Source organism: Balaenoptera borealis, assembly GCF_965194805.1.
Source record: "Balaenoptera borealis genome assembly, chromosome: 2".
Taxonomy (NCBI): Eukaryota; Metazoa; Chordata; class Mammalia; order Artiodactyla; family Balaenopteridae; genus Balaenoptera; species Balaenoptera borealis.
In genome coordinates, this window is record NC_138867.1 from 34,405,340 (window position 1) to 34,430,528 (window position 25,189).

At 39.2% G+C, this 25,189-nt stretch overlaps 1 protein-coding gene across 4 annotated transcripts in view; it reads right to left on the reverse strand.

Moving 5' to 3' along the window:
* FYB1 (FYN binding protein 1) overlaps positions 1-25,189 on the reverse strand; it is a 165,980-nt gene that overhangs the window by 66,629 nt on the left and 74,162 nt on the right. The gene's annotated exons all lie outside the window — the stretch shown is intronic.

The window sequence follows — 25,189 nt, forward strand, 5'->3', positions numbered from 1 at the left end:
ATAATGGCTCCAATTTCAATGGCTTCCTTTTACAAATTCTGAACCATGACCTGCTAGGACCCATTGGATTTGGTCAGTGCCTACTGTTCCAGCCTCATCTTGAACCACTCCCCCTTCACTTATGGTATTCCACCTGACTGAGGTCTTACAATTTCTTTAACCAAGAAATAGGCTGATTCTTGCCTAAGGAATTTGCACTGCTTTCTGGCCAGACATTCCTCTCCCATACCATTGTATAGTTGGACTCTCTCATCATTCATGACTCTGCTTAAATATTATCTTCTCAGAGAGGTCTTCACTGACAATCTCAACTAAAGTAGCTTCACTTTGTCTGCTACCTCTCAGTCACATCATTGTTTTTATTTCATTCACAACACTAAGCATTCTCTGAATTTGTTTATCCATTTACTTGTGTATTATCTGCTCCTCCAACTAGGATGTAAGCTGTATGAAAGCAAAAACCATATACTCATTCTTATTACTATATTCCCAGGCATAAACACATGGTAGTCACTCACTAAATATTTGTTGAATGGATATATGAATAAATAATCTTCTGCTAGAAAAAAAATAGAAAAAAAAAAATGTCAAATCCTCTTGGATCTTGTCACTCTTGGAACAAAGCAAAGATTAAACACAATAAAGAATTTATTATGTAATTCATGTTTATCATTAATATTCACATGAAGGGTTATCAATTTTTGCACACAGTAGTGAAATTGAATGTTACAGGGCACTGAACAGAAAGAATGACAGTCAAATATAGGCATAAGTCATATAATTAGTAGAAAGAATAACATTTAATATCAGACTTGGAGTTGGAATACGAAGTCATCCAGTAGAAAAATTCACTGGGTCTAAATACAATTAAAATTTAAATCACTGACTTGACTGAAAGAAAGGAAATCTTTGGTAATAAGAGAGCAAGGCCAGTAAGCAGTATAGGATCAACACTAAGGATTCTGAATAGATCAGAATTGGACTGGTCAAAGTTCACCCAGAAAGGTCAGCCAGGAAGGAGAAAAGAGTCCAAGATAGCCAGCCAATGTAGAGTTCCAGTCAAAACCATGTACTTTGGAGTCAATCAGACTTGGAGTCAAATCCTCTTGACCTTGCACATAATTTATGCTCTTGTCCATACTGGAGTTTTAGCATGATGAAACTGGGAAGGGGGGAGGATAAGGGGCTTGGTAAGACCCCATTTTTCTCTTTCCACACGTGCCAGGAATTCACAAACAAAACAGTACATGTCCAACCTATAATGGAACCAAGCCAAAGTTATCTTGAGGAACCGGGAGATATAGAAAGCTATGACCACCTAAACTGCCCCAGTCTGATTTCTTCTGATATGCTTTGCTAAAACTGTATTACTTGTCTTGGTAAACTTTGACAGCTACAAATTGTGTCATAGTGTTCATTTTGACCAAACTTCCAATGCAGTCTTTTGCAGGACTGCATCAAAGGAGCACACTTAACTTAGATTGTTGATAACACCTTGTTGAAGGGCCTACTGCTACTTTAGAAGCTAAGAATTATATTTAAAGAAACCCCAGTAAGTTAGAGAGCTCTAACTAGAATGAATGACATTAAACAGAAAAAGTACAAGTTAATTACTCAGTGACCAAAAATTTAGTACGTGATGAGGAAAAATCAAGTACGTACAGCAATCACAGAAAAACTTTTAGGGTACCCTTATTTCATCATAGATCAAATATTAATAAATTATATAGCATAGCTATTTTAAAACTTAAAATATTTAATATTGTAGATATTTCAACTGAAATATGACCCCTAGTTTCAAAAAGGAATCACCTTTTAGGCTCTTATTAATTTGTCAGAATTTAATTATTCAGAAATTGAGTATAAGGCTGATTATTGAACTTAGATCTACAGCAGTAGTTTCAAAATTTAAGAATAACTCGGGTGCATATTTAATAAACAGGTTCTAGGAACCCATCCTTAGAGATTCTGATTCAAAGATGCTCTTGGATGGAGCTCAGTGATCTGCATTCTTGCCTAGAATCTCAGGGAGTTCTGATGCATGTAGACTATGGACCACATTTTGAGAAACGCTAATTTTGCTTTCTTTTCCTTTAAAGAAATAGTGAAACTCAAGCCAGCTAATATTGGCACTACTGATGTGGTAAGAGGTTTAGATTAAGGTATGAAGAGACGCTTTAAGTAGATTGCTTAAAAGAATTTAAAAAAATAACTTAGAGATAGTATTTGTCCATTTTCTTCTATTTAGCATAGGACAGTATTTCTTGATGTGTAGACCCAGCACCAGTAAGTAGTATCAGCATCATCTGAGAACTAGTTAGAAATACAAATTCTCAGGCCCCATCCCAGATCTAATGAATTAGAGATTTTGGGGCTGGGACCCAGAAATCTGCATCTTAGCAAGTTCTGGGGTTGTTCTGATGCACAGTCAAGTTTGAGAATCCTGGTGCAGACTAAATGGTGGTAGACCAGGGCTGTGAAGAGACTGGTAATTTTAAGTAGTCATTGTGCTACTAAGGTGTGTAACTTGTTGCCTGAAATGTATTATTATCACAACCTCTCTTTCTTAAAGCACAACTTGTTTAGTTTTGACCCTCAATAATATCATATTGGCTACTAGCTGAGGCTTTCAGTTTGTACTTCATTTTCTAAGAGTTCCTTCTGGTTATTTCTTGTCCTGTCTACAAGAACCAAACCTTACATGATCCACCCATAGCTGAAATAAGAGAACCTGGTGATTATGAAATGGGAAAAACCTCATTAAGATGACACCACACTGAATTAGGAGATTGGGATTAACATATACACACTATTAAATATAAAATAGACAACCAAGAAGGACCTACTCTGTAGCATAGGGAACTATACTCAATATTTTATAATAACCTATAAGGGAAAAGAATCTGAAAAAGAATATATATATATAAATGAATCACTATGTTGTATACCTGAAACTAACATGACATTGTAAATCAACTATACTTCAATTAAAAAAAAATCCACCACACTACCCCTTTTATAATTGGATGGATGGGGAAGTGACAAGTAGGGGTGGAGAGTGATAAAGGCAAAGGGGAAGATCAGAAGATAACTTTAGGATATGGCAGACTGAAAAGATTGGAGAAAGGAAGACAAAGTGATCAGGAGCAATCTTTAATGTACAGTTTATAGAATACTGACCACCAGTTTTCTACCCAGAAAGAGAGAAAGAACCAGGCAAAGTGGATTCATCAAGAGGGTAGGATCCATTTTGACTACCTACCCTATACCTTTTATGGTGCAAATGGCCAAGGAATTAGAACCTCTGTTCCTAAAGACAACCATAAAGTTGTAGGACTGGAAGTTCTTGTGAGTTTACTGTTTCTGTACCTTTCACATCATTTGGCATAAAAAATTGATTGTTGATTCTTTATGAAGCCATCTTCCTGCTTCTGCATAGGACTTTGAAACACAGAATGAATCATTTAGCCTTATGGATGACAAAGCACAGAATAACTCTTTAAAGTATCCTCAGTTCTGATCGAAGATAAGAAATCTGAGGTCCAGAGAAGTTTAGTGATTCATGAAGGAACGCAAATCTTAAAATCATGAGATCCTGATACTAGAATCCTTTTTCCTTATTCAAGTCTTATGTTCTTTCTACCATCCCAGGAAACCAAATCTCTCTCTATCTTACTCTCTACCTCATTTTTTCCAAAACCCTAAGGAGATAAAAGCTTAACATCTTCCTTTTGAAAGTTTTTTCAGTATCTCAATGGTGAAATAACTGAAAATGTACATGTTACTCTTCAAGATGAAAGAAGCAGCTACGGAGAGACTAGGCAAAACAGAAAAATCAACAACTAATAGACTAAAGGCAAGCATAGCAGGCAGAACTCTTCCCCCACACAGAAACAGTTCTCCCAGTTGTTTTTGTGAAGGGGAGGACCTTAATAATTCCCCAAAGTCATGAGTATATGTTTGCTTGCTCATACATTTGTGTGCATGTGTGTGCTGAGATGATTCTGGCTGTGAGCAAGGTTGATAACTAACTTCCGGGAAGGAGGGGAATTGTTGATAGCCAGATCTCTGAGTTGAGGGGAGGAAGAAGGAATGTAGGGTGGGAAGATAGAGCAGAGTGGAGATTCACCCAGGCAGATTCTACGTTGGCTGTTGAGCCTTCTTTACAGAGAATCCAAGAAAACTTCAAAGAAGGGACCCGGTTGGTGGGGGGGATGGTCATGTGTCAACAGCAACTGGGTTAGACATCTATTCGATGGGGCTTGGAGAAGACCCTAGTTGATTGATGTTCCTGATATAAGCAGTGAGCTGGGTTGGATTGAGTTGAAATGGTTCTGAAATGAGAATGTCTCACATGGACTGGAGTATGGGTGTGTGATGGTCGGAACTAGCGAGGGACTTCTTTTGACCTCATTGAGCAAAACACCTGCCTTCTTCTGGAGACAAAAAGAGAAGTATGACAAAAGTTGCTGTGAAAGTATGTGGAATCGCCACTCTATAATTTCATAACGAGCTCAACTCTTAATGTGCCTTTTACGTGCAGGTTTCCTGCTGTGTAGGATGTTTCCAAAAGATTTTTAACTGCACGCTCACACTGCCCAGTGCTCTTCTTGGCCATCCTGATAGGATGCTAGGCAGAAAAGAATATCCATGTGCATCTATCTGCTCAAGGGTCCAAATGGGGGTGGGCAGTACAAGCTTCCAAAGAAGCATTTGGAATTGGGGATGGGGTGGGGGAGAAGGGGTTGATTTTGGCTATTCCAATGGCTACTGGCTTTTCAGTGGCTAGAGATCAAGGAGACTAAAATTCCTGAACTAGGCAAGACAGCTCTACTTGAGGAGGAATAGTGTGTCCCAGCCTGCTGGTGGCATTCCAGAAAACTGAAGACCTCATTTTATACATGAGATCCAGGGTGTTAAGTGCTCTAGAGGCAGGTGCAGAGCACGGAGCAGCCCCCTCTAAATACAGCAATGTAACATCCCTGCCCCAAAGTGGCCCCCTCACGGTTGTCCTCTTTGATTCAGAAAATCCCAAGTTGTTTTTATATCCACCTAAGGACGGTGTGATTATAAAGGTACACAGCTGCTATACTCCCCATCATCAGCAAAAGCAAATCTATATTTTCAAACAACTAAACATATAATAACTCACAACTCTGGATGATCATATGATTAGTCTTCCTTTGGCATCAACGATTAGGAGTGGCTTTACTTTGAAAGTGCCAATCTTTGAAAAGATAAACACCATTGATCTCTCAAGACAGTCATAAATGGTAGGAGAAGAAACAAAGATGGAAACCTTCAAGTTTTTCAGAAATGAGCCTTTTTCTTCAAGTTCAGAGTAAAATAAAAATAGTGATGCAACTTCCTGATTTTCTGATTCAAGTCGTTTCATGCACTAGTCATTTGGTTTGCCTTCCCAAGCCCAGTTTAATTGAGATGGTGTAGGCAGTGAAAACTGCACCGGTGAAACTACGGTGAAGTTTCACCCTGAGAGACAGGAGCAAAAACAGGAAGGTAAGAGGTTAGCCTAATTTCCAGAGACTGGGTGGTTACAATTTCAATCAGGCATCATGAACCCATGGGAGGAAGCCAGTGATCCTCCTCATATATATAGTATTTCTGATTTTGTGGACTCTGTCTTAGGAGCTTTTGCCCTGGCAACACTGGAAGATCACAGCTGTCATTATTTCCAGCCATTCATGGCCTACACTTACTATTTCAGGTCCATCCTGAATTTAGTAACATGACACAGCGGCCTGCAGGCTACAGCCTAGACACCTATCTGGTTTCCTCAGGGCTGTGGCTAACCTCCAAAGTTTGTTGTTTCTGTTGCTGCCTCCTTACTGCCATGCCCCTGCTATCCAGATAGGTCTCTATTTTCTTGGGGAATTAACGACCAGAAGAGGTCTGTGACCCACCTCTTCCTTTAATTTCACAGATTTCCAGAGCAGGAAGGTACCTTAGGGGTGATCCAATTCAACCCTCTCCTTTTGCAAATGAGAAGGCGGTCAAAGAAATTGCTTGTCCAAGATCACCCAAAGTTGACAGAATTGGGCCCAGAAAGGAACTCTTGACATTAAAGATTGTTAATAACTGTGGGTTGATCATAGTCACTGCAACTTATGATGATGAAACTGCTGGTTGTCATAGAATTAGTGAATCATTTAGAGTGCAAAACTACTTTTTTTTCCAGTGAGTTTTTAAACTTTGCAATTGCTTTACGTCCAGCTTTTGAACCTCAACTTTTATATATAAAAGGGTGCCACCAAAATCCCCAACGTTCTTCATCACCTCTCTCTGGTCCTTGAGGTTGTGTGTGCATGTGTGCGTGCTCTCTGAGATAAGGCATCTTACAGCTCTGACTCTGAACAACAAAGCTGCTGAAGCTGTTAGAAGCTGCAAGAATACCCACTTCCTACTTTACTGGCGACATATTTTTGCAAAGTTGTTCTCACTCAGCTTCCCCATCTCAAGCAAATTAAGATTTAGAACAATGCCTTCAAATTCCTTTTTATGCAATTTCTGCTCTGTACAGTGAAACCTCTTTCCTAGCAAACACAAAATATTTTTCACCAGTGAATTTGAATTGTAAGTATTATGTTACTCTGCATTTATGTCATGCAGCATTTCCTTCAAAGTTAGTTCCTGAGAACATCGGTCTTACTGAGCTATTTTGAGAGAGGGAGGAAAAAAGAAAGAGGTCTGTAGTCAAATATGATTTGGAAATTGCTGCAAATTATATTCTCCGTTTGATATTCATAGTGCTCAGTAGTATATTAAGACCTTACACTAAAAAACTAATTTAAATTTGCTTAACCCAGGATTTCCCAAACATACTTGAATTACTTTTCCCCATAACATTTATAACATCCTGCGGAAATCTCAGTAGATGGGCAATTCTGAGATAACACTAACCTATCAGTATGTCTCACTGTTCCAAGCACCATATGATAATGAAGTTTTTTTAAGGCTCAAATATCAGAATACAAATTCAGACTCTATAGTCAAAAGGCTCAGGGTTCAATTTTGGCTACATCTCTTACTAGTTGCGTAAGTTTGGGTAAATTACTTAATTTCTGAGCCTCAGTGTCTTCATTGCAAAATGGGGAGAATAAGAATGGATTGCCATATAATATTAGGAGAAAAGAAAGAAATACTGGTAGAATATCCAAATAAAGTAAAAGAACTTGAGCAATACTTGCGTTCTTTTAACTGAACCAAGATTCAAAAAAGTACAGAAGGCCTGTCATTATGTTTCTGATAACAACCGAGGTTAACAATTTTTAATCTCTAAAGAAATATCACTCAGGAATTTATTGTTGGGTGTGGTAAGACAGATTTTTCTTTTTCCTCAGATCTTTTAACATGTTGCAATAGTTTTCTAAGGTACCTGATAATTTTCTCAAAATCTTGGGAAATCCCTAAAAAACATATCATCTCATGGAACACACAGAAAATTTGCTAAGTTTAAAAATCTTCCTAGCCCCGACTCCTAGTGGATTGGGACACAGAGAAGTTTGTAAGTTGTTTCCCATGGAAATGTAGGTTAAATGCTTGTTTCCATACTAGCTAACGAGAGTCTTTTTTAGCCCATGCTAATAGCTTTTGTAGGGTGCTTCCTATGTGCCAGGCACATATGTTCTCAAAGCTCTGCTTTTGGAAATATTCCTGTAATTCCTCAAAAACCTCAGAAGGTAGGTAGCATTATTGTACTCATTTGTAGGTGAGGAAACATGCAAATTATTATAACTTGCCCGAAGTCTGACAGCTACTGGTGCGCAGAGCTGGGAATCACACCCACGCAACCTGGCTCTAGAGCGTGTGCATTTAACCACTGTGCAACCACGTGGTGTGACTGAATGGCAGGGTTGATTTAGATTCCTGTGGGGGAGGAAGAAACTCGGGGCAGAGTAGGAAAAGAGAAAAAAAAAAAGATGAGATCTTTTCCATTTCCAGGGGACAGAGAACAGTATGTAGGCTTTAACTTTTCAGTACTTTTTTGTACTTCCCACACCTTGCCACTTCTCCCACTGATACTCTGAGTTACAGAGAAGTCCACTTTGGGGCCCCTGCCAGCTCTCACTTCTCTTCAGACATCTGCACGTGCTCATCTATCTCCCCACTCTTCCCTCGCTGGCCTGATTGACACTCTTTTCTGAGGGCTCTGCTTGGGTGTCAATTCCAATAGGAAGCCTCCTCCTCTAAGTCTCCAGGAATATTTAAGTCTCACAGCATCTAGCCCGTGCTCTCCTTTCCTTAGCATTTGTCAGGGGTAGTTTATGTGCCCACTGACTTGTCCGTGGCTCCTAGTACAAGACAAGCATCAGGAGAGTAGAGACACATCTGTCTCGTCTCTGTTGGATCCCTAGGGTCCTGCACAGTACCTAGGGCATGCTCAGTGCTAAATAACTATTTGCTGCTGTCCACACTGTATCACTACCCAATGATTTACCATGTCCAAAATAATTATCCCTCACCTACAATTTCCTTCTTCCTTGTGCACAAACAGGAAAATTATATCAGAACATTGTGCTGCTGGGATAAAGGAGGAGAAGTACGTTTCTACTCAGACTTTGCCACTCCTGTCCTATTCCATTTTCATGTGCCTCAGCATTCCTCCTGGGGCCTCCACCGATGTTTAATTGCTATTCCGACCCTCCCATTCTTATGTGTGAGGAGGCAATCCCTTGCAGCAACATTGTGATGAGCGTATGCAGATCGGGTGTTGACTAAGGCTCTTGGGGAAATCCCTATGGTGACACTGACCAGTCCCAGGAAGACTATGTGGCCAGAACTCTCAACACCACCACAGTTATCTGGCAAGGTATTCTGGCCATTTAGGGGCAGAACACTTGAGGGCTGGAAACAGAGATGCTATAGCAACAGATGCTATTACTGCTGCTGTCTCCGTGAAGTGGTACATGGTGGTAGGTGTTACCCACTGAATGCTGGTCTCGTTAAAACTGAGTACAGTAGAGGCAGAAGGTAGCTCGGGAGTACACCATTTACTTTCTACCTCTCCTGCCTCTACTCTAATTATGTTATAAGTATGTGTAATAAACCCTTTTACTGAAGCTGTCTTATAAACCAGGCTATATTATTCCATGGTTCCAAATTTCAGTAGTTATCTCATCAGTATAAATCTAAGAGATTACATAAGTGATTATTTTTCTACATATTTTTGGGACAGAATTTTAAATACTGCCTTGCTCAGTTACTCATTCAATCAACCAATGCTTGCCGAGCACATAGTGCAAAAGCATTTTGCTGGTATGGGGGGGCTTGAGATTGAGCAGGGCATGGTTCTTGCTTTCATGGAACTCACAGTTTTCAAGAGTTTAGGTACAGAAATAACCAGCACCATATAACATGTAATTGGTGTGATATTGTTGGTGATATTAATTCAGTTTTGGAGATGTAGCTGAGGCACCAGGAGGTCATTAGATGAGTGTTGTTCAGTAGAATGTTCTGGGATGATGGAAATGTTTAATATCTGTGCTGTCTTATACTATAGCCACTAGCCATAGGTGGCTACTGAGCACTTAAAATGTGGCTAGTGCAACTGAGGAACTGAATTTTACATTTATTTGATTAATTTAAATTTAAAAAGCTCCCTGTGGCTAGTGGCTACTATATTGGACAGGACAAACCTAGATAACAGTCTATCAGACAAGTGGGAATGTAAACACTCAGAAGAGCATTGGGTCCCAAGAGACAGGCTGAAGTGTCAACAATGCAGAGAGAGAACTGAAGTTCCTATGAGTTCCAGACCCTTGTAATTATCTGCCTATGTGACGTCTCAAAGACTCCTCTAATTGAACATGTACAATATAAAGACCGTGGTCTTCTCACATAGTTAATCCATCATTTCCTAGTCTAGATATCTCTCAGATTCACTCTCCTTTGCGATCTCTACTGCCACCTCTGTAGTCCAAGCTCTTGCCTGGATTACTGCAATGGTCTCCTACTTCTTTATACTGCTCCTAGAACAATCCTTCCCAAACATCAAATCTAACCAGGTCACCTCATATTTAGGCAAAAGTCCTAAGTCTTTAACATGGCCTATAAAGTCTGACCCCTGCCTACCTCCCTGGTCCCATCTTTTACTGCTTTCATTTCTTTTTTTTTTTGCATTCTTTTTTGGATCTTTTAATAAAGAATAAAGTATACAAAATATTTTAAAATAGCATCATTCTCACATTAAAAATAATAGTTTATTTTGATATTTTTGCCTTTTTAAAAAGGAGTAGCCAAAAAACTTAACATTTAGCTACTAGCTGTTTTACACACTTAGGAGCATGTGTCAGAAATCTTTTTTTTTTAATTTTATTTTTTTAAAGTTTGAAGTTTTATTTATTGTGGTAAAATACATATAAAATTTACCATTTTAACCATTTTTTTCCTCCTTTTTAAATTGAATTATAGTTGATTTACAATGTTGTATTAGTTTCAGGAGTTCAGCACAGTGATTCAGTTATACATATGTATATATCTATTCTTTTTCAGATTCTTTTCCCTTGTATGTTATTATAAAATATTGAATAAAGTTCCTTGTGCTATACAGTAGGTCCTTCTCATTTACCTTTTTATTGCTCATTAAACAATGCTGGTGTGCATGGAGAGCAGGTGGCATGTACAGATGCCATTAATGTGTGTGTGTGTTTGCATGGGTGTGTGTGGTCAAATATTATCTACCACTACCATTTGGTTTCACTAAAATTTGAGGAAGCTCCAAGAGGCACTGTGCAGGTGGCTCTAACCAAGAAAAACAGATGCTTTTATTTAGGCCTGAGGTCTATCTCTGTTTTAAAAAAGCTTTAATTAAATAGAAGGCTTTCAAAGAGACTCAGGTCATATACATCCTTTTTACTAGGTTAGTGTGAACTGAGGAGGTACAACGTGGGAAAAGTGAGCTTATTTTAGCATGATCATATCCCTTGCTAACTGGTTCATCACAGACCCAAATCAGGGTGAAAACAAGGAGCCAAAATGTAAGATCCTTGAAGGTCAGAGTACTTAGCATGTGGGGGATGTGAAACGTTTGGTAAAATAAAGTACCCATCTGGAGATAGAGGAGTAGGAGAAGGCTCTCTTCACAACACTTTCTCTATAATAGTTGGCACCTCAGTCCGACATACTTTCGTGCTATTGTTTCTTTCCTGTTTGTTGTTGTTATTATTAATTTTTTTAGGTGTTTCAGGAAAATTTCATTATCCTCAAAAGTTGTTCAGGGCAGAACTGTCTTCTTAGGCAAAAGGAAATAAGTGTAGACAGGCCTAGCTCTAAGCAAAACTGAGTTGACAAAGTTCATCTTCAAAGGCACCCATGTCCCCTAATTGGTATTTGTTTCTCCTTTTAGGTACTCTCAAACTCTGGCCCAGGAAGGAAAGGGGTTGGTTTGGTTTAGTCACAACCAAAACCAAGCATAATCTATGCATTTGACCTGTTTAGACGTATCCTAAGAGCACTTAGCTTTTTTAGGAAGATTGTCTGGAATTCCTAGCATGATGGGAGAATGAATGTTATCCAGCAGCCTCTACTGATTCTACACAAGCTAACTGTCAAATGCCAGCTCTCACAGCACTTCAGGCCAGTGTCTATGACAAGGCTGTGTGGAATGGTTCAGGCCAACTGCCTGGTTTACCAGTTGTCCTTTTCCTTGATATCTCTACCTTTCCATTTCTACTCAGTCCAGGGCTACCCTAAGGAACATGAGTTTCTAGCACTGCTCGAAACAAGTTATTATTTACTTTATAACACACAAAAAAGTATTTGCCAGTTAAAGAAGGGCTGATCTGAGTTAAAATTTTTCCATTGTCAACGTGCACAAGCATCTCCAGGGCAGTTATTAAAAAAATGGAGATAACCTTGGCCCCAAAGCCAGAAGTTCTCATTCAGAAAGGTGGCTATGGTGGTGGTAGAATTGAGGGGATGCAGTGATTTTAAGTTTTGTAAAGTGCCTAAGCCCATTCTGATGTAGATGGTCAACAGGCCACACTGGGAGAAACATTGCCTTGAGAAACAATGGGTAAAAAGGAAATTTTATAACAGTTGTCAGGTGAGATATTTTGAGATGATGAAAATTTACTTCACCTAATGGCAGACCCAGTCCTATTTAGCAACTTAGAAGAAAACCCAATTTTCAATTATTAGAGAAAACAGAAAAATGTATTATAAATTGATTTGTTAGGCTAATTTTTTGCCCATATCAGAAAATGTGATTATAATATTCATAAAACTATCTAAAGCAGATAGTTGCCAAAGTTATGAGGTAAATTATAATTTAACAAATTGATCAATGAAGTCTAAAACATTTTGTGTTGCTGTATGTGGAACAGAATAACAAAAGTTAAAATAATAAACAATTCAAGTATTTTAACCAAAAGAAAGCTTGATGAGTTTTCTTCTACAAGGAAGGTATACTTATCTTAATAAAATCAGTAATGTTGTTGCCTGTTTAAATTATTTTAAATTACTAAAAGGTGAAAATTTGAAAACAAAAGTTAAACGGGTTATTTTGGTGAGTTTGAATGTGAAAATCCTAAACTATTGGGTAGTATAATTAAGTCAAATCTCTCTTTTTTCTCTTCACTCACAGACTGCAAAAAATTCCAAGAAAATTCTCAAAGAATTTTCACATTGGGTGATAAGTCCATTTGAAGGAAAGACATTTCATATTTGCAGAGTATGCTATCAAATGTGCTACTGCAAACTGGGCTTTCACTTAAATATTCTTTGTTGAATCAAGATGCTGAAGTAACTCCCATCAGTTTGCTGCTGTGACTTAAAAAAAAACTCTTCAGTAATTGCGTATATTTTTTGATAGTTCACCTTTCGCCCCGAGATTTATTTAATAGTGTTATAGAGAGATACTTGTTGAATACATGCTTTGAGTCAGTGTTCATTTTAAAGTGAGAGATGATGCACAACCTATTCTGACCTATAGACCTATAAAATCTTACAGAAATTATATCGATTTTACTTATCAAAGATTAATTAATCTGTATCCCATGGATATCTTTCAACATGAATTTATATTATTTTCCCCTCAATTAAATGGAAAGCACCTTAAGTAAAAACAATTTTGCCCCAGTTTTAGTTAATCTTGATTCCAGCTCATGTGCTGTTAGCATTTATGCCTTAAGTCTGGAATTTAAGTAAAAATCTTTTTTGGAGAGTATGTAATTTTTAAAATTCCAAATAATGAACTATGTTTCCCTTTAAGGCACTCAAACACATTTCTCAAAGTTCTTTCTTTAGATCTTACAAATCCTTGTAAATAGGGAAGAGTACTCAGTATATACAAACATTGTTTTTCTTGTAACATAATTCAAGAAGTGAAAAACCCACGTAAACAACTATCTTCTTTAGGATGGTTGTCATTTATTATGACCAGGTGCAAAGTCTACATTGACACATACATACTATCAATACATGAGGATGGTTGAATTTTTCACTGTTTTTTACATTGTGTAAATCCAAACTTTAGATGATTCATTTACGATAACCCATTAAGTACTTTTTCTGATACTGATGCTTTTCAACAGTTATATGCCTTACTAATGTTTTCCCCCTTAGATATATGATCAAAAGTTCCCAGTCAAGATGGCCGGTTGAGTACACGCCATAGCAAGCTCTGCTCACCCCAGATCTCTAGAAATGATGGAAAAGATAATTAATGAAAACAAGCAAGCAAACAAACAAACAAATGACAAACATACTGGAAAACAAGAAAGTAAATCCACAATGGACCAGAAGCCATGAGGAATCCCTAAAAAACAGATTTGAAGAGAGATCTGTTGAAAGAAGAAACAGAAGCCCAACCAGAGCACACGAGAGAGTGGGACCCCACCCAGAGTGCTCTGCACTCAAAAGACAGAGAATGCGGGGGACGGGAAGGGGCTTTGGGGGAGTACTTGGAGGGGAAGAAGCAGTATAGATATGGCCAGGAATCAAGGGAGCAATGACTGAGCCCTTGGGTGGGCGAAGTGGAGCAGAACTCTGGGGGCTGCAACGCCCAGGAGGCAGGGGCTGTCCTGGGGAAGACTAGCCATCAAGGCCCTACCCCTCAGCGCTCAGCCACTCCCTCACTCCACTGAACTCTGTCTCCCCCAGAGCTGGCTGCACAAACAGAAACGGCTAACAGTCTAACTGCATCGCCACTACCAACCTGCGCACAAACAAAGAACCTCCAAAATTCAAGAAAAGCCAGCGCCAAGAAAGGAGAACTCTGTAGTGAACAAATAGTAGAACTCACACCTAAGGAGACAGTAATACTGCAAGAGGGGTGCAAGGCGATGCTGCATCTCAAAGAGGACCAAGTTGATGCTGTGATAATGAAAGTCTTGTATGTTGTGTTGAAACAAACTAAACTATGATTTAAAGTCTGCAACAATTGGATGATGTTCTTACTAGTACTGATTGATACCTGAGGCGACTTCTGATGACTGCCATCTATTACTCATGTATTTTTCAATGAGGTCTTTATTTGAACATTATCTCTGTTTCCCCTTTAATAAATGTAATTAAATTACTGCTAATGGTTTGAGTTTTCAGGATACACCAGGAACTTTTAAAGTACATTATATACATTTTCATTTAATCCTCACAATAATCTAATGACAGAATTGATTTCTTATTTCCATTAACAGATGAGAAAACTGAGGCTTGGAGAGGTTAAGAACCCTCCGCGGGGTCCCACAGTAAGTAACGGAGCTTTTACTAGACCCCGAGTCTCTCTAGCAACAAAGCAACTGCTCTGAACTCTCTCTGATGAGAAACAATTGTATAAACAACTACATTTTTCAAAACAAAAAAAGCACTACTGTCTTTAGAATACTTCTCACTTCTCATAGATCATAAGTGTTCACAGCGCTTTCTGTAAGCTCACCTATCAACTTCACAGCAAGATTAAAAAGAAAGTTTCCAGCCTTCAAAAATACAGTGACAAGCTTGAAAAAAATCTCTGTTTTTATCCATGCCACATCCACCCTCTCCTTTTATCATTAGGCTCACAAATGCAGGACTCTGTTTGCAGCATCGGAACTTGAGAGAGCTTTTCTCCAAACTCGAATAGCTTTGAACATCAACTAAACAGCATTACAGAGGAAATCCACCCTTTATTTTGGGACAAATGCCCAGCTTTCTTTTGCATTGGCTTAATTTCTCTTAAGTACTATATGAACATAGGCCTATTTTGAAGATTAGTAACTTAATACACTACATATTGTTAAAGAAAAAGATGAATGTTGTTACCAAGTGATGAGTTATACAGGTAGTGGGGTAACTAGGCCAGTACAATTGCACTTGGGTGCTGATGAGATTCAGAGCATAGAAAAACCCAGTGCTTTTAACTCTGCTTATCCCCTGGCCCTCCTGGTCAGTTTCAGTGGAGGGGGCCCTCCATCTCCAAGCATGGAGACCTCCCAAGGGAACAAGTACAGCCACTGTGGGCAGGACTGTGGGCTCTCCTGTCATCCTGCCCTCCATCAATATAGTGGTAGTTCTTACAGTGATACACAATTATTCAGGTTTCCAAAGTCTGTTTATTTTAGCACTTACATTGTTTTTCCTTTGCCTTGAGTACCACCAGTTGTGCTAAATACGGCTTTTCAATTTGATGAATAGTAAGAATATGTGCCATGTGAAAAACACTGCTGAACTAACCTGAAGGCCACTACAGGGCAGAAGGGGAGAAAAGAAATGAAAATAGAAGGGAATAGAGAGCAGAAAAAAGGAAGACAGGAAAGAAAGGGAGAGAGTAGTGAGAGTCCTTGATTACAGGTGTTCTGTGGGGGAGATGGGGAGCCCTACACTCCTCCAGGCTGATGGGCAGGGTGAGCTGGGGTGTACCAGCCAGCTGGTATGTACGATTTAACCATCAACTTTTAAAACACTCTAACTAGCTGAAGCCCTCTGAGGGTCCCAGATGCCCCTCAGTAACCCCTGGATGTCTTTGCAATCCATCAACGAACAGGTTAATGCCTGATATAACAAAAGACTTTCAGGACTCTGGTGCCAGCCACCCAGATGTTAGATATTTGAATAGCATCTTTGCACTTTCCCTAACTAAGCAAATGTTTAAGTTCAACCCTAGGATACTACTTGTTTGCTTAACGAGATCACTCACTCATTTCCATGTTTTGATATAATCACTAACTTCTAAGATCCTGTCTCAGTGTTACAGCATTTCTTTCGTTTTCAGGAAAATACCTCTGGTTTAGAAACCCTTCTTCTCCCCATCATCCCTTTTACTCCTCCCCCACTGTAATAGTTCTCATAAATGGCAGTATTTCTCAACTGCGGTCAGGGAACAACTTGCATTAGAACCACTTGATGATGTTGTTAACTATTCCAGTTTCTGGGTTTCATCTCAGGCTTCTTGAACTAGAAACTTTGGGGGCATTCCTAAAGCAATTTAAAGTTTGAGAACTTTTGAAAGACTAAGGCCTAATTTTTATGTCATCTTGCTCCTTCCGAATACATATGATGTACACATTGTTGATCAGAGCCACTATTCATGTTGGTCATCTTTCTCTTTAGGACCCATTTAGTGTCACAATGATCATGAAGACAAGTAAGAGACATTAGTTTGCATGGTTGTCCTTATATTAAGGCAAAAGTCTGAAAACTTGCAAATCCCAGATCTGATAGAAGAAAACTGCTCTCCAGCACTCTTATTTTTAAAGCATCTCTGGTTATTAGGCACTGAAAATAGACAAAAGGATGAAACAACCTGACTCTCACATCAATTTGGAACAATTCCGTTCCTATACTTCTATCAGGATAGACCAAACTCTCTTGGATGTATTCTATTCATCAGCAGTTTGTTTCTAGTAATAAAATGGCTACCAATCACAATAAAAAATAAAACCACTTCCACCCCCCAGCCATCCCATCCCACAAACTCCTTGCATTCTTTTTTTTTTTTTTTTAATTTTATTTATTTATTTTATTTATGGCTGTGTTGGGTCTTCGTTTCTGTGCAAGGGCTTTCTCTAGTTGTGGCAAGCGGGGGCCACTCTTCATCGCGGTGCGTGGGCCTCTCACTATCGTGGCCTCTCTTGTTGCGGAGCACAGGCTCCAGACACGCAGGCTCAGTAATTGTGGCTCACGGGCCCAGTTGCTTCGCGGCATGTGGGATCTTCCCAGACCAGGGCTCAAACCCGTGTCCCCTGCCTGCATTGGCAGGCAGATTCTCAACCACTGAGCCACCAGGGAAGCCCTCCTTGCATTCTTAAAAGAGATGGTGAAATGGCCTTTGAATAAGAAACTCCTGCTTATGTGCAAGGGAAGACACCAGCTGAGTTCAAGGGTTTGGGTTAGAGGCAGCTGAACTTTTCTGAATAAGAAAATGGAAAGTGTGTTCTCATTTTTCTTCGCCATTGAGAAGGAGGGGTCAAAGAAGTGAGGAAAAGACAGAAGAAGGTGAGTCACAGTGCGGGGGACAGGAAGCTGAGCTGCAAAATGCACAGTTGCTTTTGAAGAACCGTGGTTGCCAGTGTTCCATTTTACATTTCTAGCCTCAACGCAACGTGAACTCCTGTCTCCACAGACCTTCACTGAAGTCTGTCACTCACGCACACAAATGCCTTCAGTGAGTGGTTTGCAGTGAAAGTTAAGGAGAATAGCTGGTCTTGTTTGGGTGACTGCAGTACAGCACAAGGTCAGGGGGGCAATTGCTAAACCAATCCAAGTTAGAAGCAGGAGCTGAAAGACAGAAATGACCTTGAGAATTCAAGCCACTGGTTATTCATTTATCTTCTGTGGGGACCATTAAATTTGTCCATGAAACATGGGCTAGCATTTGGAATGAACTTTATCCAGATTTTCAGGAGCACACTAGCAGCTTTTTTAAATTTCCTACTTTAGCTTTTCCATTTCAAAATCATGTTGACACATGTAATTAGCCATGTTTTCTTAGTAGTTTAGAATCAGCAAACTCTTTGATCCTCATGCCTTCATAAAGCTCAGCATTTTCTGTAGGTTTTACTCCCAGGCTTCATTGTCCCAAAAGAAAACAGATTTGTGGTGACGGTGTGGAGGGATGGAAAAAAATAAGATTTTTAAAAAGGAACCATAGGTTAGAAGATGAGAATGAAGAAGAAAACAAGAAAATAGGAGGGAAACAGATGGTTGGGGAGTAGTAGACTCTCATTTGAAAGTTTGAGTGGCACAGGAATGTTTGTGTTCCTCCAAAATTTACATGAAACCTAATCACTAATGTGATGATATTTGGAGGCAGAGCCTTTGGGAGGTAATTACATCGTCATGAGAGTGGAGCCCTCATGAATGGGATTAGTGCCCTTATCAAAGAGACCCCAGAGAGCTTTCTAGCTCCTTCTGCCATGTGAGGACACAGAGAGAAGACAGCCATCTATGAACCAGGAAGTGGGTTCTCACTAGATGATGAATCTGTCGGTGCCTTGATCTTGGGCTTGCCATCCTCCAGAATTGTGAGAAATAAATTTGTGTTGTTGCAGAGCCACCAATCTATGGGATTTTTGTAATAGCAGGCTGCACTGACTAAGATACTACTGCACTTTGTAATAGTTCATCCAAGGTCCATTAGATAATCACTCAGAGTCAGTGGAAAAAGTAGGTGTTGTGGTAGACAGAGATCTAGCAGAAGATAGTGATCTGGAAACATCATCTGGTTGCACGCTACTCAGCCAGAGCACAACTAACTTCTCCTCCTGAGGACTAAGAGCTCAAGCCTTCAGAGAAATCAAAGACAGCCTCTTAGTGAGATTTCCTGCTTGTCAAACTGTTCATATCAGGTCTAGAAAATTCTCTTTAATTTAGAGTAACATGAATGACTGAAATGTATTTTATAGACTTACCTTATCCTCCTTTCATATAAAACAGCTTTTGAAAAAATGGCTGAGGAGCAAGTCAAGGCTATGTTGTGTGTGTGTGTGTGTGTGTGTGTGTAGCTTTACCCACTCTAGATGAACCAGAAGCTAAAGGCTGGAAAGCAAGGAGAAGCCACACTCCAGACCCTCAGTAACTGAGAACACATGATGTATCTCAACTTCTTTAAGGTGACAATTTGGAAGAGAAATAGGAACTACTGTAGGATTTAAAAATAAACCACTAAATACGGACTCTTTTGGGCATTAATCTAGGCTTCCTTCTCCACCTAATAACAGTTGAACAACTTTCATTCCAGATGAGGGGAACAAATACTCAAACATACTTTGGATCTCTGTGATATTTATCTGCCTTGCCATTTTGCGGCGACAGATTTTTAGCTGCCTGGTCGCAATAATACTGTCACCACACAGGCTGCTTTGGAAAATCAGATGAGCTATCTTACTGCTCTAAGAATTATAAGAAAATCAAGAAAAGAGAGCAAGGCGTGTTATGTGGCAAGAACGTCCCTGTGCCCCTCTTTACCTCAACAGACCTACTGCCACCCCTGGAGAAACACCTGCCCAGTTGCTAGGAGCATGTTGGCGGAAAGAGCTGTTGTGGTGTGCAGGAGCGCAGCTGCAGAGAGATGCAGACTTTTGTAACAAATACGAACAGCTGATTTGACAATGCAAGTTCTTACTTGGGGGAAAGAAAAACCTCACATGGGTTTTTGTTCACACTTCTTTTTCTACAACCAGATGTCTCATCTTTGGTTACTTTTTCCTGATGGTATCTATTGCTATCAGCTGTTCTAGATGTTTTTTTCTACCTTGCTATGCCAGACAAAATGAAGTATAGTCTTTTTTCTTTAGTGGCAATTTAACGGAAGAGAAATAGGTTTCTTGCCTGTGTATTTACTAGTGTAAATTTACTAGTGTAAACTGTATATAGCAGTTACATTCTCCAGCATGTGGACTTTTTTCCTCTTCCTTGTTTCTCATATATTGGAAGAACAAACAATCTAGTGCTCTAGATGTGTCTCTGGGCTTTAGAGCCACGCCACAACTATCATGACTGTGCTCACTCTGAAAGGATAAAACATTTCCAGATATTTTTGTAAAATCAGGTAGCTGGATTTCTGCTCCTGAGGCATACTTTTGCTCTTCTAATAATTGAAGTTATTCTTGTGTTATAAAAGTTAATTCGTTTTGTTTTGAGAATAAAACACATATGCACAAAGAGGTACTTTTTGCATATGAACTCATCATATTCAGAAACAGTTGTCATCAGGGGAAAAAAGGAGCCTTCAATGGCAAATGAATATTCTGGAATTCCAATTCTTTAAAAACAAAAGGTTTTATTTGGCTTGAATTGGAGATTATTTTAGCAAATTATACGAAGCAAGGCATCTCATGCCCAGTAACTGGACCTAATTATAACACGTACATTTGTCCCAATCTTCCTAACTAATGCTTTTCTTTAAAAAAATTTTTATGTGTAAGCACAATTGAAAGTAAATCAGGAAAAGCTTTCAGGTATTTGATTACTTGACTCATATGTATTTTTATTTGACTCTTAGATGTGACTTTCTTTTTTACCCCCTTCCTTCCTCAAGTAAATTGCAATTTCATTTTAATGCTTTTACCTCTATGGGTTGCATGCCTGTTTTTTTTCCAGTTTTATTGAAATATAATTGACATACAGTACTGTATAACTTTAAGGAGTCTACAGAAACATAATAATTTAACTTATATACTGCATGAAAAGATTACCAAAATAGGTTTAATGAACATCCATCATCTGAATATGGCTAAAAATTAAAGAAATAGAAAAAAAGTCTCTTCTTGTGTGAGAACTCTTAAGATTTACTCTCTTAACTTTGCATGCCTATTTTAAGAATTAAATAATGTTGATCAAATTTTTTATATATTAAATCACCTCATATGCATTTTATACTTTAAGGGTAAGTCAGCCACTGTAAAACAAAATATGCATTTATATTACAAGTGGTCATAGCTTCTTTGATCTAGCGCATGTTACAAACGTTGATGTAATGCCAGTTGGTTGGGCAATATTTCCAAATTTTCCTTTGTAAGTGGCTTAAAAATATACCAACTTCTAGCCTCTTGATCACAGGAAGAGTTATTATTACATCAGGGTAAATCATGGTATGCTGCTCCAAATTGGGTTTACAGAAATTTCTCTTCTCATAGTTAAGAAAACAATAGTCTGTCTTACAGGCCTGGTGAATATCACCGTAAGGAAACTTTTTCCTGTAAATTAAATAATAAGTGTGGTTTATCATGTCAAAATTAATATTAAAAGACTAGCTGGTGCCCAGGCCGTTAAGAAAGAATTTTGGTGGCCCAACTGAGCGCCCAGCAAGAAACCAGGAACCTCAGTATGCTGAGGGGACTTTTCAGTGGTGACAGTGGCCCTGAAGAGGGGGACTCTGCCTTCCCCAGGGGTCAGTTCAGTGGTCCTTTCCTTTTCCTGGCTCATCTGCCTAGCCAGTATTCGAATCCTCTCGTAGTCCAAGTATAAACTGATTGGCTGTTAAAGGATTAAAATATGACTGCTCTCAGGGATTTGCAGGTTAGTGGAGGTCAGATGCTATCAACAGTCTGAGTGAAGCCCGCATGGGGTAGCTGGATCTCCCCCCAGCCCCTTCTTGATTGTGTCCTGAAGACTCCTCAGAATAGGAGACTTGGGGAGGGGATAGGGAGCGGTCATCCAAGTGTCCATGACCAGCGAGCACAGTCCAGAGGATACGAAACACAGCTCTCAGTGGGCACTCAAAGTCACATGAGTTTCCTTGCTGCCATCTTGCTGCCTGCCTTGTGAAGGGGTGAGCCTACGGTCCCTATGGAAATACCGCTGACTCCTGGATTATAACTGAAATATTTAGTTGGTATTACATAACGAGGGAGGGACTTACAGGATGTCCCTCCTCCAATTCCCAAATAAAATAGGAAAAACAAAATAAGGCAAGATAAACATGATCCCAAACTCAGTAGGAGCCATGGCACAAGAAAAGGAAAATAACTTCATTAAATGAACTTCAAAAATTAGTGGCTAAGGGAAGAAACAAAAGAGTCTGGTGCCACAGGAGGCAAGTGAAGCTTCCCACTTGTTCCCCAGACTGAGAAGCAATACGGGGGGCAGACAGTGACCCTAGAAAAACCTGTGGATTCTCCCTAATACACGCCAGGTTGGAGAAGTGGACTCAGAGGTGGTGAACAGCCTGGGGAAGGTCAAGGCAAAACCTATAGCATGAAAGCCCTACATACCACAACAGGATCTTCCCAGAGACAAAGGGGGAACGAGCTGGCATGGTTGGCCTTGTCCTGGTACAGGGCTCTGAACGAGATGTCAGAAAATGGAACAGCATTCAGGTCCCCAGCAAGGACTGCCCTCAAGACCAGCACAGCTAACCTTCATTTTACAAATGAGGGGATTAAAAGCAATACTCAGAACTCAAATCACAGCTCTGAAGGGAAGACAGATTTATCACACTGGATTAGAGTGAGTAGATGCGTTTGTCATCCGTCAGCCTGATCAAAAGAAGTGGTGGGTCCTCCTTATACATGGAACAGAAAATCTCTGAGAGCTAAGAGGAATATAATCTCAGAAAACACTGGTGATAAAATGATTGACACAGATACATCTTGGCTGTTTTTAAATCTTAAAGACAGAGATTTCTTTGGGAATCTAGACAGAAAAGCAAGTCATTTTCAAAGCAATTGCTAAGCTATAAAGAGTATGAATACTAAATTCTGATTAAATGGATTTCAGTGGGAGGACATATCTGAGCAACTAACAAGAATATATTATTTCTATGCTCCAAATAAATAATGTTAAACAAACTGGTCTCTGTTTACATGGAGCTTATAGTGGTATTTATAGTAAAACAAAAAATGACGTGTTTTAACCAAAGGACAGAGAAAGGGAGAAGAATGAAGATTCTTTGGGTTTCACTTATGCTTGACTTATTATCTCATAATATCCTATGTTTCAAGAGAGGGACCGTAGCAAGGAGGGTGGCAAGGGGGGACACAGGCTCTGAAATCAGAGAGACAGGAGGACCAGCCCTATCTTTGCCTAGTCACATTATGGCCTTGGGCAAGTCACCTAACCTCTCTGAGCTTTAATTTCCTCCTTGAATTCCAATTTCATTGGTTTCTTGGGAGGAATAAACAGGGGTAACATGTATCTAATATGTAACAAGTCCTCAATAAATGATAAGCACCCTTAATGGCTAATATATTGGACAGAGATGATAAAAGATGGAAGGTAGATCTGGGGAAGAGGTTTAAGGAATTAGATGTGAACCTGGAAAGGAAGGAGCCATGTAGAAGCCTAAGAAAAAAGTTCTAGAGTTTTGAAAACCTACAGAGTTACTAGGTGAAGCTTCAGTTAATTTGAATACTATTATACACTTTCAAATTCTGGTATTTTTTTTAACCTTTCTAAATGGAGTACTAAATTACTTAGTATGGTTTAGGAAAAATAGCAATGGTAGGATTAGGAGTCAGCAGACCTGACTATGAAGAAATTCTCTGTGTTCAGAAAGTAAATGCTCATTTTGTGACACGTGTACAAGGTTATTTTCTGTAGCTTTGTTTGGAAGAGCAAAAGTTTGGAAACACTACAAATTGTTAAATCAATTAGGTGAGTCATCCATTTACCTGAATATCATGCAGCTCTAAAGAATATTCAATAACCTCTTATTAAAATGTGGAACAATAGACAGGAATTTTATTTTTATTTTTAAAAAGCAAGGATCAAAGCATTGCATATAGTATTTTACTTATTGAGTAAAAAGCAAGGAGATTAATATCTATATTTATATTTGCTTGTGTAAACACAAAGAAACTTTGGACAGATATACAAATTAAGAAGAGTGGTTTCTGTGGAGCAGAGGCTGAGAAGACCCAGGAAATGGTGGAGACGGACTAAAGTACTTTCCACTCTATATCATTTTTGAGCCAGATGTAAATTTCTATTTAAAAAATAAGTTAAAAATTTAAATGCTTTTAAAAAAAATGTGAATGCTGTTAAGGGGTGTTACTCAGAATTTAAAGTTATGAATCAGATTGCTTTATCCTGGCACCCACCTGACGTCAGTTCAAATTAAGAAGATTGAGTTTTGATTTGTGGAAGAGGTGGATGAAGAGGCAACAGGGTCCACTTTGAAGCATAATGTATATAGAGAGATCAGAGGGTGGAGGTAGGGTACACTGATGAGAGGATTTAGAATCTAAACTGTGTCATGGGGCACATGAGCAGTGGGGAGGCATGTCAGGATGGGGACAGGGTTGCAAGGAGGAGGAGAAAGAGGGCAAGGGTCAACGTGGCTTCCTAAGCAATTTTGCCTGGGTCTCTTGGAGCTATATTGCACTGAAAATCAGCTCAAGGCTGACCTTGCCAGGACTGCAGAGCCAAAAGAGGACTTCACTGGCATTTCAATAGCACAACAGCAGCCATCCGGGTACTACCACTCAAACCAGGTAGTGGAGTGCAAATAAAGGTGGAAGACGTGGAAGAAAACTCTCAAGGATTTCCGCTTCACATCAGGACAGTTTCCTTGGCATGAACTCAGAGCCATAAAATGGAGGTTATGATAGCTAATTTTTTACCTGAGGCACAGAAGAACTAAGACAGGAAATTAAGACAGGGTTTTTTTAGAAGCTTTCAGAAAAACAACATTTCTGAGTTATGGCCCAGTATTAAAACGAGAAGGTGACATATGAGGACACAATAAGTGTAACAGGCTAACTCTTTCTAGAAGACAGGTGATCACGGGGTCATTCCAAACTTGCTTTCTACGAGACCGATTAATGGGGGATTTGATTCCTAACGTGTTGGTTGACACCGAGAATATTGGTCTCAGGAAGATGACATATTGTGAGATGCTTCTACAGAGCTAAAATAAAAATGAACTACCTTTATACCCAGAACTGCTTTAATTAGATCACACTTTCGTAAGTAAAAAATATATATAGTTGTGGTGTGGTCACTCGTAAGTATCCTTTTTCCTTTCCCACAGTAAACAACGGTTGTACATTATTTGCCTAAAATATTAATCATTTCAAGCATAAGTGAGCTTCTTTCATCACTATGAGGGTTACAAATCTTTATCAAGTCATTCAGGATCAACTTTTAGCATGTGCCATAGCATGGTGGTAACATCTCTGGTAGAAAATTAAACTATTTACCCAGGAGGAAAATAATGTATCCCTTTGTCTGGCTTATTATCTTAGTTATGTACTACTTTATGAATCAGAAACGTTCAGAAAACTTTATGCTGACGGAGCAATAGAAAACAGCT